We start from the raw sequence: 18642 nt of genomic DNA, 5'->3' as shown, positions 1-18642 counted from the left end.
GCGGCTAAACACTCTCCTCAGACTGGGAGGCCTTGATGGGGCGTGGTGTTTCCAAACTTCAGCTCCCCCAACGGGTCTGGCAGCACATCAGTGATGAAGTTACATCCTAAAGTGAGTGGAAGGTTCAGCAGGAGGCGGGGGGGAATAGAGCCCGTCTCCTCTTTCTGCCGAATGTAATCCAGTATCGCATTGCAATGTAATATGCTTGCCTAAATAAGAAGCATCGTTTAAATTTGCTGTAAGCCGGCAGTGCAGAGATCTCACTAGAGCATGTTTTTGCAAACTCTCCTTCAGTGTGATGAAGTCATGCCACAGGCCTCCGGTTATGCGACTGACATCAACGCTGTCTGCTTATGAAATTTATATTTTTAAATCCCATCTGATGTCGTAGTACACTCACTTCAAAAATAAAACAAAAATTTTCCATGAAGCCAGGGCAAAGCCATTTGTAGAAGAATTGCGCCATTTATTTTATTAATCAGAAAAAATGGACAGAACAATTGATGCACTGAGTTTTTGGAAAACAAATATTTAGCTCTTGTCATGTGGTCAAATCTTGGCAACTGGGTCCAGCTAAGCCAGCGATGTGGCCTTCTGTGCATTATCTCCATTTGCTATGGTCCTGTGTGTGTTTTGTGGAGTCACAAAAATAAAGCCAGAGTAACCACAACAAGCAGATGAAGCTCAGGAAAACAAACATCCATGTCAGGCACTGCTCCTGTAGCGAGGGAGGGAGGGGGAGGGTGTGAGGGTGGGGGCGGAGGCTGGAGCCCCCCTGACAGGAAGCTCTCTGGGACAAATTAAGATGCCGTTTGTGGCAGTGCGCTACCCCCTTCTCTGCCGCCGTCGCTGTTCCCGGCGGTTAAGCGGCTCTTGGCAGGCGTCAGAAGCGCAGTGCTATGGCTATTATAGTGCCATCACACCCGCACGCCAAGCCAGGGTGCATGATGTCACTTCCTTCCCGGTCACGGTGGTTTGGTATTGGCCAACCGGTGGCCGTGACAATTTGTGCCCCCACAGGGAAGCCGGAGGTCTGCCAAGACCCGGGCTGCCGGCCGTTTAAAAAAAAAAAAAAACATACACCCCTTGGCTTCAAAAAGAAAATCACGGAGGCCACAGGAGAGAGGGGGGAGGAGGTGCGAAGAGAGGAAAAGGAGAGGAAAGGAGCCAGCGAAGCCGTTTCATCTGCCCTGGATTGAGACGGTGGCCCTCTTGCCCACATTCTCACTCTTTGCCCACGTGGTCCACCAACTGGTCTGTAACCCATCCTTCCCCCCTCCCCTGTGGCTTTGTAGCTGTGTGGCGCAGCGCGGGGAGCCCGGGGGGTGAAGGCCCCTGGCCGGCCGACCAGCCGGCGTGGCATGTTTGGGAGAGAGCGCCTGGTGTGCGCGTGGCGCTCGGCGGGTGATGGATGGCCTGCAGAGAGGAAGCGCAGTGCTGGCGATGAGAGAATGTGGAAATGTACCGATGGCATCCTGCCCGCTTGGCCCCGGCCCGTGCACAGTTGTGCGGCTCTGCAGCCTTTATTCCGCTGCCAGGCCCGAGTGTGGCGGACTAGTGGGATGACTTGGGGGGCTGGGGGTGCGGAGGGGGGGGGGGACACACAGAGTTTAGATCAAACAAATCTGTAAGCAACAGAGGAGTGCCAAGGGGAGTAAGCTGAGCTGAGGCCTTCATTTTAATTTTCATCAGATTGCTCATCTACAGAACGGCAGTACCTTTTGCATTCTCAAATTTATGGTTTCCACAACAGGGTTCGTAGCATTCACATTCATGCCAGGCATCATTGACGTTTTCCATGATGCAAGTCATTTTAACAGCTAATAAATATATGCACAAAAAATAAGAGCAAAAATATACTCAGATGTCTGCTAGCTAGTATTTTGTTTCTTTTTTCCAGAGAGGGAAAAATACGAGCTGACTAATGACTAAAGCCGTACGGCATGATCGATCACTCAGCTGCGTCCAGTGGCGTCCCAGGAAGTCATGGGACTGCGTGATGAGGTCAGGCGCATTTCATGGAGCACAGCGCAAAATCAGCATATAATCAGCGTTCGTCTCCCTCTCCTCCCCGCACTGCGCTGTGCTTCCCAACTCATATTTTCACAGTCGAGTGGCCCTGCTTTATGGGCCCTGCCTTCCTGCTCTGTGGCAAGGCAGCCCTGCCAGTCGCCGTGGTTACAATAAAAGCTAATCATTTCAATTTCCTTGTATCTTATTTCACTCATTGACTTTAATCACAGCCTAAGGGAGGCGCCAGTGCTGTTGCTGAACAGCGTCTGTGAAAGAATGAAAAAAGGAGAGGGAGTGACAGAGAAAGAGAGAGAGAGAGAGAGAGAGCTGGTGACGTAAGAAGAACATAAGAAGAGCTAAGAGTTTCAAAGAGAGCAACAATCCCAACAGCAGTATGTGGATGCTTAACAATTTTCAGGCTTCAAGCGGCAACAGAATGCAGAATTGTTTAGGAAAGGGCAGTGAACAGAGGAGCATTCAGCTGAAGTTCAGAAGATTAGCTCGCCTTTCAAAAGACTGACATTAAGGATGGGCTAAGTGGAAACAATCTCTGAGCCTGTGTATGAAACAGTGCCAAGGGAGAAAGCCAAAAAATTCTACCTTGATCAAATTCAGTCTTACAGACATGCCAGTTTTAGTTGGCCCTGTGTGAATGCTGAAGGTCTGTGCAATGTTGGTGTAACAGTGTGTGTCAGGTTTCAGTATCTCTGTGTAAAGTCAAATATAAGGGGCCTCAATCACACCATTTCTGTAACAGTAATGACCTGGGGAGGATTTGTGGGCACGCGATTGGAGGGCATGGGCTCTTTGTAATCCATTGCAGAGCTGAACAAAGCAAATAAGCCCAGACGCCGGTGAGCTGGGAAATTCACTTAACCCCTCATCAGACGCAGTCGCTGCCTTAACTTAAAGCACATGCTGGAGTCAACAGGAGGTTTGAGGCATGGCGAGCATGGGTTGATACCCAACCAACCCCCAATCCCTGTTTGGGGACTGAACTGCCCACTTGACCTCAGGAAGATCCATCAGCGTGTGGCCCTTCTAATCCTCCAGCACACACACTTCTCTCTCACACACACACACTCACACACACACACACACACACACACACAAACGTGTGTGTGTGTGTCTGTATACATACATAGGCTATATACATACAGGGAGGAGAATGAAATACACTGGCTAATGGCAAACCAAGTCTTTGAACCATGGCAGACCATTGTTCCTCTCCTCTTCTCTCTCATCTCCTCTCCTATCTTTCTTCTCCTCCCACCACCTCTCTCTCTCTCTCTTTCTCTCCATGTCCCACACAGCCTCTCCTGGAGGCTCCCTCCTCTCATTTCAGTGGGAGCCTGGGATGCGACCACACTCCCTGAGATGAACTTACAGGAGTCACAACAGTGGTCAGACAACGGCTGGCCTGGACGCTGTAATGGGCACAGGAGTGTACCTGGCGCGTGGAATCAAACAGAATGGAAAAGGCCTGCATTTCTATGACTGCGGTCAGTCGGCTATTTACTGGATACGTGTGGCTTGTGGCTTTTTGCTTTTTTCGCCCATTAGTGTGGCTGCTTGTTGTTTGGCTGCCGGATGGCGTACGGTAAATGCCTCCTGTCGGTCGGCCGCACTGGAAGGCACGGTCGCCGCAGAAACCCCTGAGACGGAGCCGGATGGATGAAGTCTCTTTTCTCTGTCTCTGTTCCTCCTCTCAGTCTACTTTGCTCTCTCTCTCTCTCTCTCTCTCTCTCTCTGCCTCTCGTTTAGATGAGTGCCTTACCTCCATCTCTCTCACTCTCTACCTCTCCCCTTTATCTTCCCCTCTCACCAACCAACCAGCCATTCCACTCAGTCTCTCTTCTCCACTCTCCTTGTTTTCAGTGTACCAGCCGATCTGTCTCTCTCTCTCTCTCTCTCTCTCTCTCTCTCTCTCTCTCTCTCTTTCTCTCTCTCTCTCTGTTGAAAGGGAATGAAGTACCATCCATCTCCAGGGCTCTGAGGCTTTCCTGCTTGCCCAGGTTAACCCTTCAGCCCATTCAGCAGCAGTGTCAGGTTCCCCCACATGGTTACACTTAGCACCACCCAAATGCCACATGCCGGCCACAGAACGCACAGGACAGGCTGCTGCAGGGACTGGGCTCTTTTGGATGTTCTGGGCTGCAACATACATTGATTGAGCTGCCCATACACAAATCTGCCATACTTATGGGCACTTTAGGTTCTGTTTTGTTCTTATGGAAACTTAACAGAGAAGACTCAGGGCTTTAGAGAGTGCTGGACTTTAGAGAGAATGCTGACTTTTGATATACTATGCCAGGGCTCGAATTATGTTTTTGTCTTTAAGGGGGTCTCTCTATCTCATAAAAAGTTGGCACACCCCGTGCATAGCCTAACAAGGCGATGACATAGCCTAGGCGTACAATATGCGCACGGTAGGCCTAGGCTTTACCTTGACACACGCACACAACAGACATAGATTTTTCATAGAAATTGATTGCTTTTAATTAATTTCAACATATTATTGATTGTAATAGTCCATATTTCATTTCAATTTCACAATACAAAGAAATAGACTAAACGATTTAGTCTGTGCCATTCTCAATTTCACAACGTAACTCATTTGAACCAGACCACCGTCTCAGATAGGCTATCCTCAGTGTCAAACACAATAATGCATGTAGTATAACTTATAGACAGGGAAAAAGCACTAACTGGCAGAAATGATAAGCCATTGCAGCCAAACTATGTTCTAGTATTGTTGAACCGTGGAAAATTAATAGACGAACAATTTTGGAGTTTGCACTGAGATGTTGTCGGGTAGCCATTGAATATTCCGACATCAGAGATTGTTAGGTGTTTCAAAATATCTGGGAACTTTCCGGAGCTCTGAATGGCAGAGGATAGCTACAGATCATCAGACAACACAATCATTGTAGGCTGCATTATGGGCCATAATTTATGGCTTTGTCAATCAACATAGAAGAGGTAAAGCGCAAGTTCAACAGCAAACAGGACTTTTCAGCACATATCAAACCATATAGGCTAGCCCAATGAACGCCTATGTAAATAGACAAAACACTCGCATCAAAGCAGGGTGACTTCTTCAGATTTGCGAGTGATGTCAAAACGATCGTATACGGTTTGCTCATATAGTCTAGTGGTGTGGTGGTGATGTGTCATGCTGCGTTCAAGAGCGTATAGGGTAGGTCTACGTCCCGTAGTAGCCTATATTTTAATTTAACGTCTTTAATGGTAAGAGATCGCACAGGGATGGATAATAAGCGGTTGTTAGGATTAAATTGCAATGCCAGACACCTTCAGATATGAGAGACCCCCTCAGGTTTTTGACTTTGTTGCTTTCATGGGAGCCAGTCCTCACTCTATGGGAGCTCGGCTCCCTCTGGCTCCCACGTAATTCGAGCACTGTACTATGCCTACTTACACATGCATGCATGTAGATTGGCAGTGTTGTCACTATGACAAAAATATCAAATTGTATTTGTAGCATCTTTTTAAGTATATAATATTCATATCCATCCATTCAGATCTTTTGTAAACAGCTCCCCCTGACAAATTGGCTCAATGGAAGACAGAAAAGAAATCCCCATTTGATAGAAATCTCTATTTCATCCCATGGAGACTCCAACTGTTCCTAATAATATCATCTTTAATCTCTGCTCTGGGCCCTGAGACAGAGCGTAATGGCGGCGCTTAATTTCCCTTTCCAGTCAGGGACCATGATAATTCTCTTATTTGCACGAAATTTTAATCCCTCAACTCCGACACATAATCATTGCGAGGGAGAGCAGGAGCTACCTGGGTAATGCGTTTAACAGAAATTAACCTGGTTAGCCGAAGGCTCTGTTTGAAAATGAGAAAGTGCTGATGCTCAAAATCAATTTCCCTACGACCAAATTACTCCCACTTTGGCTTAGGATTTCACCTAAATGGCCAAACCTTAAAACACTGATACTAATTTTATCAAATTAGAGCCCCGATCATATAGTTCAAGTTATTCTTAATGCTATTTGGTTTATTTATTGACATTCTGGAGAAGCAAGAAAGAGAAATCTTTAACCATTAGTGTATGTATGGTGTTTGTGAGTGTCTCTCTCTCTGTGTGTGTGTGTGTGTGTGTGTGTGTGTGTTACATCTGTGTCTGTGTGCATGATGGCACACTGTCATGTAGTATTATAGAGACATTACTATATAAGGACAGACTAGAAGCACAGTGGTAAGAGTGAAGTGCTTTTGGCTTCTCATATCCATGTTTATGATAATGAAAATTCTCTAGAACCCACAAACACACTTTCACTATTAAAATAATGTCTTTTAATAAAGTTTGAGAAGTCAAATATTCATTCCCATTGGTCAAAGGACTTCTCCACTGGTCATTCCGTAATGAGACTGATATGTGTATTGTGTGCATCAGCACTGAGGGCCTGTGTAATGTGAAACAGTGTTGTGAGGGCAGCCCTGTGCTGCCTTGGGTTGAGTTGGGTCGGGTGGGGTTGAGTTGGGTCGGGTGGGGTACCCTGTGGCTTTGTGCCTGTGGGGATGCAGTGGCAGCGGCTATAGATCTGTGGAGGCTGTGGGTGCAGGAGCAGACCACCTGAGCAGGCCACATCATAAACAACCCGCTCGTGTCACCTCACCTCCCTCCAGCCTCCTGCCTCCCCCACGGCCTTCTGCCTCAGTGTACTTCAGCACAGGACACCGAGGCTGCTTGGAATTGTTTACAGAAGATTAGGACACCCACACAGAATAGTGAGAATGACCACATGGTACAAAGTTATGCTATTATGTGATTTTTTTCTGCACATCAAATCATACAAAAAAGAGACCAAAGACAAAGAACAGTGGGTAACACTTTACTTGACAGTATCGACATAAGAGTGACATGACACTGTCATGAACACATGACCCTGTCATGAGACATGAACCCTAACCCAAACCCAAACCCTAATCCTAACCCTTAAACTAACCCTAATCTTAACCCTAACAGAATGTCACTCAATAACAGAAGCGTTATGTCATAAATGTTTATGTTTATGTCAAGTAAAGTGTAACCGAACAGTGTTTTATTGTATGGACATAAGATCCATTAAATTCACTAACTATTATCAAAATATGACATTTTGTTTGAATGCTTTAAAAGTTAACATTTTGGTTTGAAAGAGGTACACATAATGTAGTTCTCATATCTAGTGGCATTCTAAGCACACCCATGAACAGGGCCATCACCTCGGCACCAGTGTTCCGCATTACTTACTGTGTCTGGGGCCGATAGAGTAACGATTTATCCTCTGGAGCTCTCTCCTCCATGTCTGCTCAGCGGGTCACTATAATAACCTTTGTCAGCTCTTTAGGCGTGAAGACGGTGTATTGTAACCATTTGGGCCAAAACGGGCCGGCTTTCCCGATATTGACTCAGGCCCAATGAAGGCGGCAGGAGGGGGCCACATGGCCTAAAGTGACACTAATGGAGCGCTGATGACAAAACAAGGCGAGCGTGGGGACCACTTCCCTGGCTTTTTAATTCTTAATGCCGCCGCCTCGGGTTTCAGCGTGCCCTCTATCAGCCGCGCGGAGCTCGGGGCCCGGGCAGATCAACGTCGGGATTAGGATTTCCTCGCGCGGAAATGGTCACGTGATTTACTGTTGCTGCCGGGGCGCTACAGGTGCCCCTGCGCTCGGGCGCGCGGGATAAGATGACTTCGGAGGCGCTGCCCTCCACATCCACACCACAGCTGTCCTCCACCGCCCAGCCTGTGACCGGCCGGATTGTAGCTGAGCTGAGGGCCTGCACGGGGGGTGGGAGGGATTGACCAGCACGTCACCCTATCCTTTGGAAAACACACTTTGATGGCAATGAAATATTAATGGGAGAATTATACCCTGAAAGCTGTATCGCTGTTACATGGAACATGTAAATCGCCCCAATCTGCGAGGGAATTGAAAGGGAAACAATTATGTTACATGAGTTCTTAATCATTTATTGTTATCATTTATTTACTCATTTGCTGTTTGTTGATTTTCCTCAGTCATCCCTTTATGAGCATTTCACTATTTATTAAATAAACATCATTTCCTTATCGTTTCAATTGAACTAGGCCTATGCCGACTGTAGCCTATACTCGATTAGTACACACACAAAGGCAGGATTTTTTGTAAATCAGGAAACAAATATTTTGCGACAAATTACCTTATTTGGCTAATCACTTCTTGATTTGTCGTTATAGTAATACCTCTGCATCAAGGGCAAGTGTCTTGTGTTAATAAAGTGGCGTGAGAAACTTTGTGATGCATGTTTTGTCTAATCTGATCACACCACCGATAAGGTGCCTCTTTCATCTGTCAAGGAGAGTAAAAACACAAGTGATTTAATTGCTGTTGCTTGATTGAGGAGGCAGCTATTTGTCTGCATGTCTGCATTCCTCAGTAGGGACCCAGTTCATGCATGCCCTGTCTGAATGGAATGCCAGGCCGGGTGACTAGCTCTGTCACACTCCACCCAGATTCTTACGAACTGGCTGCTTACGCATGTGGGGTGTGTGTGTGTGAGTGTGTGTTTGTGTTTGTGTCTGTGTCTGTGTGTGTGCATGTGCTTACATGTGTGTGTGTGCGTGTGTGTTTATGTGTGTTTGTGTGTGTGTGCACATGCATGTGTACTGTGTAGTAGTGTGCTTACTGTATGTCATTGTGAGTGTGCGTATATGTTATCATCTACTTGGTTATGACAGCAATGTCACAGCACACTTAGAGTGCAAGGGATGACTGGCAATTGTGTTTTGTCTGCTTAATGACACAGGTATCAGTACACTTAACCTGTAGTGGCATTTAACAGGTAATGACCCAATAAGGCGTCATAATGCTATATGCCTCTGGGAGGTGCGGTGAGAATGTCTGTCTGCGAGTACACATGTTTGAGTATTCGGGGGTAGGCATGGCTATGGCTCTCTGTACACACATCCGAAGGTATTCAGGTTGTGGCGACAGTGCAGTGAAAGGAATGGGGGGCCTGTGGCCTGAATGAGGCATTCATGTTGTGGGGAGGTTTAAAATACTCTTGAGCGGGTCCAGCAGAGCTGCCTCAGCTAATGCTGTCTGAATCGAGCCAGCCACCCACATTTTAAACAAACCACTCGTTTCAGGCCCGATCAGCACTGCCGACTGGAACAACAAACCTGATGCAAGATAATGGTTAACCAAAAGTATGAGGCGAGGTTTCGAATAAAACAAACACCAGGCCTCCCACACAAGATGATATTTGGGCTCGGAGCTGTTGCCACAGAAGCCGTTTGATGAGAAGATCTGACGGGCAGGCCGCCACTCATGATGCAACCCACCCCTGAAGCTGTTTCAACCCTGTAGCTTTCCAGTGCCAAACAGCAACATTTATTGTGACGTGCTCACCTCAAGTAATTCTGACACAACCTTACAATTCAAATGAGGTGAAGTAACCACTAACCATTTTTCACTCCCACCTGTGGCTTTTTAATAGTTTTTAATATAGTGTTAACCAGATTTTATGGTGTGATGTAAACCTGCAGCAATTGGGCTGCCAAAGAGAGCTCACCAACGAGATGGTGATTAGTGCAGCTTGAATGATAGCTTATACAGTATAAAGCATCTATAGAATGAGTACGGTGTATGTGTAATGTTATGACAGACCCACCTGGAGAAGAAAAGTTGCAGAATGTTGTTTGCTGACTGCAGCTCAGCATTTAACACCACACAGTCCAAACTTAACACCAAGCTTGGGAGTCTCGGTCTTAACCTCAGTCTGTGCAGCTGGGTCCTGGACTTAAAGCGGACATTTAGCAGACACTTTAACCTCTCACAATGCTGGGTTAGAAAATGGGGTTTGGTGGGACTTCCTGTCAGGACGATGCCGGGTGGTGAGAATGGGGTCCAACTTTTTCCTCTCTGACTCCTACAGGACCCCCCCCCAGGGCTGTGTCCTGAGTATCCTTCTGAGTATCCTTCTTCTCTGTATACCCACAACTTTCTGGCAAGTTTCGGCAAGAGAAGCCGAAACACAAGTTTTTTTCCCCCTTCCTATACGTGTTTAAATAGCCTAAGGGATAATGGACTCCATGGCGTTCGGTTCACAGACAGAAATGCATGTTCGTGGTGGAATCGAACGCTGTGGAGTCCATTATCTTATACCATTGTTGCCACTTGCGTTGCATGTATTCATTTGCTGTTAATTTAATTTATAAATGTTTTAATCGCTAAAACTGTCTTGTTTATAGAACCAATTCTATCCGCCACATATAAACTAATTTCTCAACTTGCAGGACAAACTGCCGTTACTAGTTCTAAATGGATGGTTGATATGGCCAAAGGCTGTTAGTTCCATCTCTCCCAAGTGGGCATATCCCAGGATTCTGATGAACCTTAGCTTTGAAACATCACTATTTTACATAGCCTACTGCCATGTAACTAGCTAAAAGCCACCTCCGTCATATGCTACAATGTTGCTATGTTCTAAACGTCTGTATTTTACAGAGTTTGGAAAATTAATATACAAGTGTGATCTTAATAGACACTAAGCCCTGGCAGCACATCACCCCCACTGTTAAATGGGTGTTGGGTTGGTAAATAATTGTAGGACTGTATGAGGAATGATGTATTTAAGATGGGTGTCTCACTGGGGTGTCGATCAGAACACAAAAGAGTCGATGCAATTCAATCCAGCACTTTACTTGAGGTGTTGAAGGATTTACACAGCACAGCAAGCACAATAAGGTACACTGCTTGTTATATTCCAATGGCTATATGTATGTATATGACTGTTTCCGTGTATCAGTGTATGTATGTGTGGTCTGGAATAAACAAGAATAAACGAGAAATAATGTGTCTGTTAATTTCCCATTATAAAGTTACATAATCATTTGCATCACTTGCATTAATACACTATAAACTGACATTTCTCTATTATAATGACTAATTCTAATGTAAAACAGTAATTGCCATTGAAATGCAATACAATAGTGCCACCTTGTGGCCAGCTGAATTACCGTTTGACTGTAGGCTAGGGCTCTGGAATTTTCCACGAACGTGGCCACTAATCTAATTACAAACACGTTACATCTTACACATGGCATACATCGTCAGAAACGGGTCTAATAAGGCAAATAATGTCACATATAAGTGCTAACATAGTGTAGATATGAAACAGGTTACAGTTTAAGGAGATAGCAACATTAATCACGAACTACAAGGAATTACAAAGTGCATGTAATCTCCGTAAATGCTAGGTTCTATTGACGAGCTATAAACATGTATCTAAGCAAACTACGTGACAACACTCAAACATATATCACATACAATGCTCAAACCATTCTAAACATACAGGAATTATACAGAACAACTCACTTTTTCAGCATTGACGCACACCTCACACACAAACGTTTTCTCCCTCTCACTCCGCTGCTGCATCTAACTTGAAGTGACGGCGGGAAATGTTCATACTGGCACATGCGCACAGACACGGCCTTTCCAACAAAGCCGCCCCCAAATTTGTGCCCAAGGCCGCCTAGGGTCCATCCGGATCATCAGGGTTGTCGTCTTGGTCTTGGACCTCTGGCAGCACAATCAGGCGGGTGATAGGTCGGGTGTAAACTCTGTCCTTTCTCTGCACTTCAACAGTCCTCACTCTGCCATCAGGGCCTGGAAAGACCTTAGTCACTTTTCCTATTGGCCACAATGAGCGTGGTAGCTGGTGGTCGATCAACATCACCACCATGCCAACTTTGACGTCTGGAGATGGATTCTGCCACTTTCCTCTGGTTTGCAGCCCAAGAAGGTAATGTTTGATGAATGCTGTCCAGAACCTGTCTGCCAACACCTGGGAATGCCTCCATCTTCTCTTGCCCAACAGTTCAGATTCTGGATAAACAACTTGAGGTAAGGAACCATCCGGCCGCCCCATAAGAAGGCAACTAGGCGTTATTGGATCGGGATCTGCCAGGTCGGCGGACACATATCCTAGGGGCTTGGAGTTTAGAATGGCCTCAATCTCAGTAAGGACGGTCCTGAGGACTTCTTCTGTGACGGAATCTGAGCCAAGAGTGGTGTAAAGTGCTGCCTTAACTGAGCGTATCTCTTGCTCCCACGCTCCGCCAAAATGTGGGGCAGCAGGAGGGTTAAAATGAAAACTGATCTGCTGCTTGGCAAGGTGTTGTTGCAGGTCAGGGCTAAGTTGCTTGTAGGCGTCTTTCAGTTCAGTTTCTCCCCCGCGGAAGTTAGTGCCTTGGTCAGAGTATAACTCTGCAGGCTTACCACGGCGGGCAATGAACCTTCGAAGAGCCATGAGGAAGGCGTCACTGTCGATAGAGGTAAGGATCTCCAGATGCACGGCTCTCATAGTAAGGCATTTGAACAGGAGGCCCCACCTCTTTTCATTACGGCGCCCCACCTTGATCAGAAAGGGGCCGAAGCAATCCATTCCACATGAATGAAATGCTGGTTTAAACAGCCTGAGGCGAGGAGGTGGAAGGTCCATCATCTTCTGGCAAGCTGGCTTAGACCTCCACCTACGGCATTCTTGACATATCCGTTGGTGTTTTCGCACAGCCTCTCTGCCTCTTAGGATCCAGAATTTCCGGCGGAGCTCTGCAAACACTCTCTCTGGTCCTGGATGACACAACAGAGTATCATATTCCTTAATAAGCAACCGAGTGTTCTGGTGACTGGGATCCAGGACAATGGGGTGCACAGTGGCAGGGTCAAGGTCCTCAGTCAGCCTTAAACGGCCTCCCACTCGGATGAGCTGAGTGGACTCATCAAACTCAGGAGAGAGGCAGATTAATCGGCTGTTAGGATGCACCGGTTTGGCTTGTCTCAGGAGCTGATAGTCTTCAGAGAAGCAATCCATCTGAACCCTTCTCAGCACCAAAAGCTCTGCTTCCTGGAAGGTGCTTGCAGGTGGATGACCCGTCAGACCCGCCGCCCCATGAAGCTCCTCAGCTACTGCCTCCAGTAATTCCTGCCAGCTGCTGTGCTTGGATCCGTCTGTCACAGGTGGTAGTGAGGTGATTAGCCCACAGAAGACTGTCTTTCTTAGCTCTACACCGTCATCACCAGTTAGTTCCGAAGGGTTCAATGGCCATTCACTGGGAGGCTGTAGGAGAAACTGTGGTCCTTGGATCCATCTATTTTCTCCAAGCAAATCTTTCAGACTCTTTCCTCTGGTGAGATCATCTGCAGGGTTCCTGGCCGAGTCCACATATCTCCATGACTTCAAGTTGGTCACCTCCTGAATCTCTGCCACTCTGGTACCCACAAATACCTTGAAGTGGCAGGACTGGGATTGCAGCCAATGGAGAACAGTTGTGGAATCTGTCCAGTAGGTGACTTCTTGTATTGGCAGTGTGAGCTCATTCAAGAGGAGTTTCCCTAGCTGTGCTCCAGTTAAAGCTGCGCATAGCTCGAGTCGGGGCACTGAGTGTTGTTTCCGTGGGGCAACACGGGATCTAGCAAGGAGAAAGGCTACGTGTACATTACCATCAGGTGCTGTTGACCGGAGGTACGCTACAGACCCGTATGCCTTCTCTGAGGCATCAGAGAAGATGTGGACATCATGTGTCACCTGAGCATTGTCCATTACAGATGGTAAGTAACACCTTGGCAACATCAAGGAAGGTAAGTACTGAAGTTCGGATTCCCATACTCTCCAGGCCTGCAAGAGGGGTTCAGGGAGTTTAGGATCATCCCAGTCCCGATGTTTGTCCCAAAGCTGTTGGACGATCACCTTTGCCCGGGTGGTGAAAGGTAGGAGGACACCCAGGGGGTCATATTGGGTTGCCAACACGCGGTAGATGTTCCTCATTGTAGGAGCACTATACGAGACAGGTCGATGTTTGAATCCTAGGGCATCAGTGTCGCAAGACCAGCCTAGACCCAAGGTGGATTCCTTTGCTTCAGCTTTGTCTTGAGAGAGCCATAGCTCCAGTTTGGTAGATCTGGCATCTGACGGGAGGTGACTAACAACGTCTGGCTCGTTGCTGGCCCACTGCCGGATGTCAAAACCTCCAGATGCTAAGAGGTCCCTTAACTTGTTGAGCAGGTGGCGTGCTTCCTGAGCAGATGTAAAGCTCTGTAGACAGTTGTCTACATAAAAACACTTCTCCACAGAGAATATCACATCTTCATCTGGTGTATTGTGCATGGAGACGTGTCTCTGTAGAGCGAAGGATGCACAGCAAGGATTACAAGTAGTCCCAAAGGGAAGTACCTGCCACTCATAAATGTCAGGAGGGTCTTCTCTTCTCATGTCACGCCAAAGGAAGCGTAGCAGAGGCTTGTCTTCAGGTAAGAGCAGTACCTGATGAAACATGCCACGTATGTCTCCACTGATGGCTACGCTATGCTCCCTAAAGCGGAGGAGGACACCCAGGAGAGACGGGCTCAAGGTAGGGCCAGGCAGCAACCACTCATTGAGATTGAGACCTTTATACTGAAAAGAGCAGTAGAAGACTATTCGGTCTTTACCATTGTGGTTGACCATATGGTGTGGAATGTACCAACTCTCTTCAAGAGTAAGGCTCTCAGAGGGAAGTTTGACTACAGCATTGGCAGTCACCAGCTTCTCAATTTCTGCATTGTATATGGTTGGCTTGTCCGGGTCTCTTGCAAGACGTCTCTCCATGTTCCTGAGGCTAGGCATGACGGCTTCCTTGGGAGCCTGGAAGCAGGGGAAGTCCTTCTTGTGCAACAGCGGTGTGGCGTAGCGTAGGACACCACTGACCTCTACCCTTGTTGTCTTAGCATCCAAAAGGTTGATGGCTTCTTGATCTTCTCTCGATCTTGTCACCTGCTTCTCACACCGGTAAGGTAAGACATCAAGTTGCCACAATCTCTCTACATTTCTTTTCAGCTCCAACTCTGCAGGACTAAGAGAGAGGAAAAGGCATTGTTGTGGCTGCAGCTGAGTTTGGAGGAGTCGAGCAGGTCCTTGTAGCACCCATCCAAGCCGAGTCTTTATGGCGGCTGGCCCACCTGGTGATCCAAGACGAACAGGTGCAACTGGGGTTATCAAGTGGGAGTGATCGGCTCCAATGAGCAGTAGGGGACGCACTCGCTCAAAAGGCTGCAGGGGAAGATCTTTAAGGTGCTTGTACTTGCTCAGGAGTGAAGGAGGATAAGAATGGTCAGCCAGTCCAAGGCATTTGGCAGTGAAGGCTGCTTTGATCTGAAAGATCTTCTGAGGCTGACCTGCTGGAGATAACTGGAAGGAGATGGAGGAACCAGTGATGGTTTGGACATCTTGGCGAATTGTTCTCAAAGATAAACTCTCACCTGTGCCTTGTATGCCAAGTTTGAGAGCAGCTGTGGAGAGTAGGATAGTACGCTCCGATCCGTCATCCAGCACTGCATAAGTGTCGAGTGTCTTCCCTTGGTAGTGAAGCAGAACTCTGATGACCTTGAGAAGAACTCTTCTGCAGTCTGTAGGCTTATCCAAGTACAAGGTTTCTGTGGCTGAACTCAGCAGGCATGAATCTCCTCTGTTGTTGGAACTCTTGGAGTTGACCTCATGTAATATCTGTAGGTGTTTGCCTTTACAGATGCTGCATGGCTTCTTCAGTGTACACTGTGCGGCCTGATGTGCACGCGCGCAACGCCAACATCGATGATTCTTCTGAATCCAATCAGACATCTGGTCTTTACTGAAGGCTTTAAAGGTGGTACACTGACTGAGATAATGGTCTTCTTTGTTGCAGTAAGGACAGAAGGCTTTGAATACTGCTTGCTTCTTAGCTGACTGTGTACGAATGATTAGTATGTCTTCGGCTAGTGCCCAGCTCATAGTCTTGAAGATAGGATGGTGGATGAATCTGGCGCCGTGGCCTGACAACCTCTAGACGAGATGAGTAGGGTTGCATATTGCCGAAAACTCTTCAATCCAGGGATAACACCAACATCCGGCTCGAAGGACCTCTGTTAAATGGGTGTTGGGTTGGTAAATAATTGTAGGACTGTATGAGGAATGATGTATTTAAGATGGGTGTCTCACTGGGGTGTCGATCAGAACACAAAAGAGTCGATGCAATTCAATCCAGCACTTTACTTGAGGTGTTGAAGGATTTACACAGCACAGCAAGCACAATAAGGTACACTGCTTGTTATATTCCAATGGCTATATGTATGTATATGACTGTTTCCGTGTATCAGTGTATGTATGTGTGGTCTGGAATAAACAAGAATAAACGAGAAATAATGTGTCTGTTAATTTCCCATTATAAAGTTACATAATCATTTGCATCACTTGCATTAATACACTATAAACTGACATTTCTCTATTATAATGACTAATTCTAATGTAAAACAGTAATTGCCATTGAAATGCAATACAATAGTGCCACCTTGTGGCCAGCTGAATTACCATTTGACTGTAGGCTAGGGCTCTGGAATTTTCCACGAACGTGGCCACTAATCTAATTACAAACACGTTACATCTTACACATGGCATACATCGTCAGAAACGGGTCTAATAAGGCAAATAATGTCACATATAAGTGCTAACATAGTGTAGATATGAAACAGGTTACAGTTTAAGGAGATAGCAACATTAATCACGAACTACAAGGAATTACAAAGTGCATGTAATCTCCGTAAATGCTAGGTTCTATTGACGAGCTATAAACATGTATCTAAGCAAACTACGTGACAACACTCAAACATATATCACATACAATGCTCAAACCATTCTAAACATACAGGAATTATACAGAACAACTCACTTTTTCAGCATTGACGCACACCTCACACACAAACGTTTTCTCCCTCTCACTCCGCTGCTGCATCTAACTTGAAGTGACGGCGGGAAATGTTCATACTGGCACATGCGCACAGACACGGCCTTTCCAACACCCACCCTCATACAGCTACATTTACCAATCAAGTTCTGCATCATTTACAAAATCCTGCTTCTCACCTACAAGTTCCTCCATGCTCTGGCCCCTAAACACCTTTCTGACCTACTCCACCCCTACACCTCTCTGCGGTCCCTCCGGTCCTCCAACAAGGACCAGCTGGCTATACCCCGCACCAGACTTAAGACCTTTGGGGACAGGGCCTTTTGTGTATCCGCCCCAACTCTTTGGAACCAGCTCCCCCTCCACATCCGCTGTGCCTCTTCTGTGGGACTGTGGGACACCTCAAAACACATCTTTTCACTGAGGCCTTCGGCTTCTAATTCCCTCTCCATCCCACCCAGCGCTCCTGCGCACACACACATACACACACACACACACACTTACTACCACCCCTTCGTGTTAAGAGACCTTGAGTTTCTAGAAAGGCACTATATAAAACTTAATTTATTATTATTATATTATTATAATTATAAAATCGGAGCTACTTCATAGGTGTGCAAATAACCTATGGTTATTACACGTTCTAAAGAATATGGCAATGGAAAATTCAACCAAGCAGTGGTATAATGAGGTGTTACTATGAATGAGTCTTGAATCCTGAATCTTGAATTGTTTCTGTGTATCTTCACCAAACTACAGTACACTGATATTAAATAATTAATTTAATGAATTATTTAATGTTAGCTTGTGAAAGCCAAGCACATTTTTGGATATCAGAGCTATTTAAGTATATATACTTAAATTGAACCACTGGAAAGTGGAATGCAGTGTGAGTCAAAATGGTCATGAAAGGCTTTCATTATAGAAATGTTGGTAACACTTTACTTGACGGGTGAGTTCATAACACATTCATAGCAGCTGTCATAAACTGCACATAAGGCATTCATGACTGTTTCATGAGACATGACTCAACATTCATACCAAACCTTTCATGAATGTGGAAGACAGACCGACAACAACTTGTCAAAATAAAAGTCCAACAATCGCAAAGAGGCATTGCCGTTTTTGTTCCAAACCTCTTACCTGATCACGTCCCATCTGAGTCAGTGGGCTACTCCAGTGCCAAAAAGACAGAACATGGTCAAGCAAATAATTTTTGTTTCATAAAAATGTATTTGTTTTATGTTGTAACCTTTGCAGATGATTTCTCATCTTTTGCCACTGGTTACACAAATACGGCTGAATGTAGGCTAGTTTACCTCCCAGTGTTAAACTCCGTGATTACGAATACTTCCCAACTTGTATAGTAAAGTGACATTCGATGTAGATATTCATGAAATATTTACAAAAGCTGGAGAGAAGAACGGCAATGCTGCTTTGTGATTGTTGGACTTTTATTTTGACAAGTTGTCGTCGTTCTGTCTTCTACATTCATGAAAGGTTTGGTAATGTTGAGTCATGTCTCATGAAACAGTCATGAATGCTTTATGTGCAGTTTATGACAGCTGCTATGAATGTGTTATGAACTTACCCGTCAAGTAAAGTGTTACCGAAATGTTTTGGAATCAAATCAATTCTGTTTATCAGATCAATTTGTGAGAGAGACTGTGGGTCATAAAAGTCTATTTCTTCCATTCAGTGATTTCCACAGGACAGTGTGTTATATTTTTGTACTGTATTACAGTTTTTTACAATTGTTTACACACGTTTTCAAAACTCTGTGTCTATTTTTCAAAACTCCACACACAAAACCCACAACTGCTCACACAAAATGCAAAATGCCCCAAATCTCCAGCAAAATGACACA

The sequence above is a fragment of the Alosa pseudoharengus genome, unplaced genomic scaffold, assembly GCF_046254945.1.
Source record: "Alosa pseudoharengus isolate Yale_2024_CS ecotype anadromous, Long Island Sound unplaced genomic scaffold, YU_APseudo_1.1 YU_APseudo_1.1_scf_22, whole genome shotgun sequence".
Classification (NCBI taxonomy): domain Eukaryota; kingdom Metazoa; phylum Chordata; class Actinopteri; order Clupeiformes; family Clupeidae; genus Alosa; species Alosa pseudoharengus.
This window is presented reverse-complemented; position numbering follows the sequence as displayed.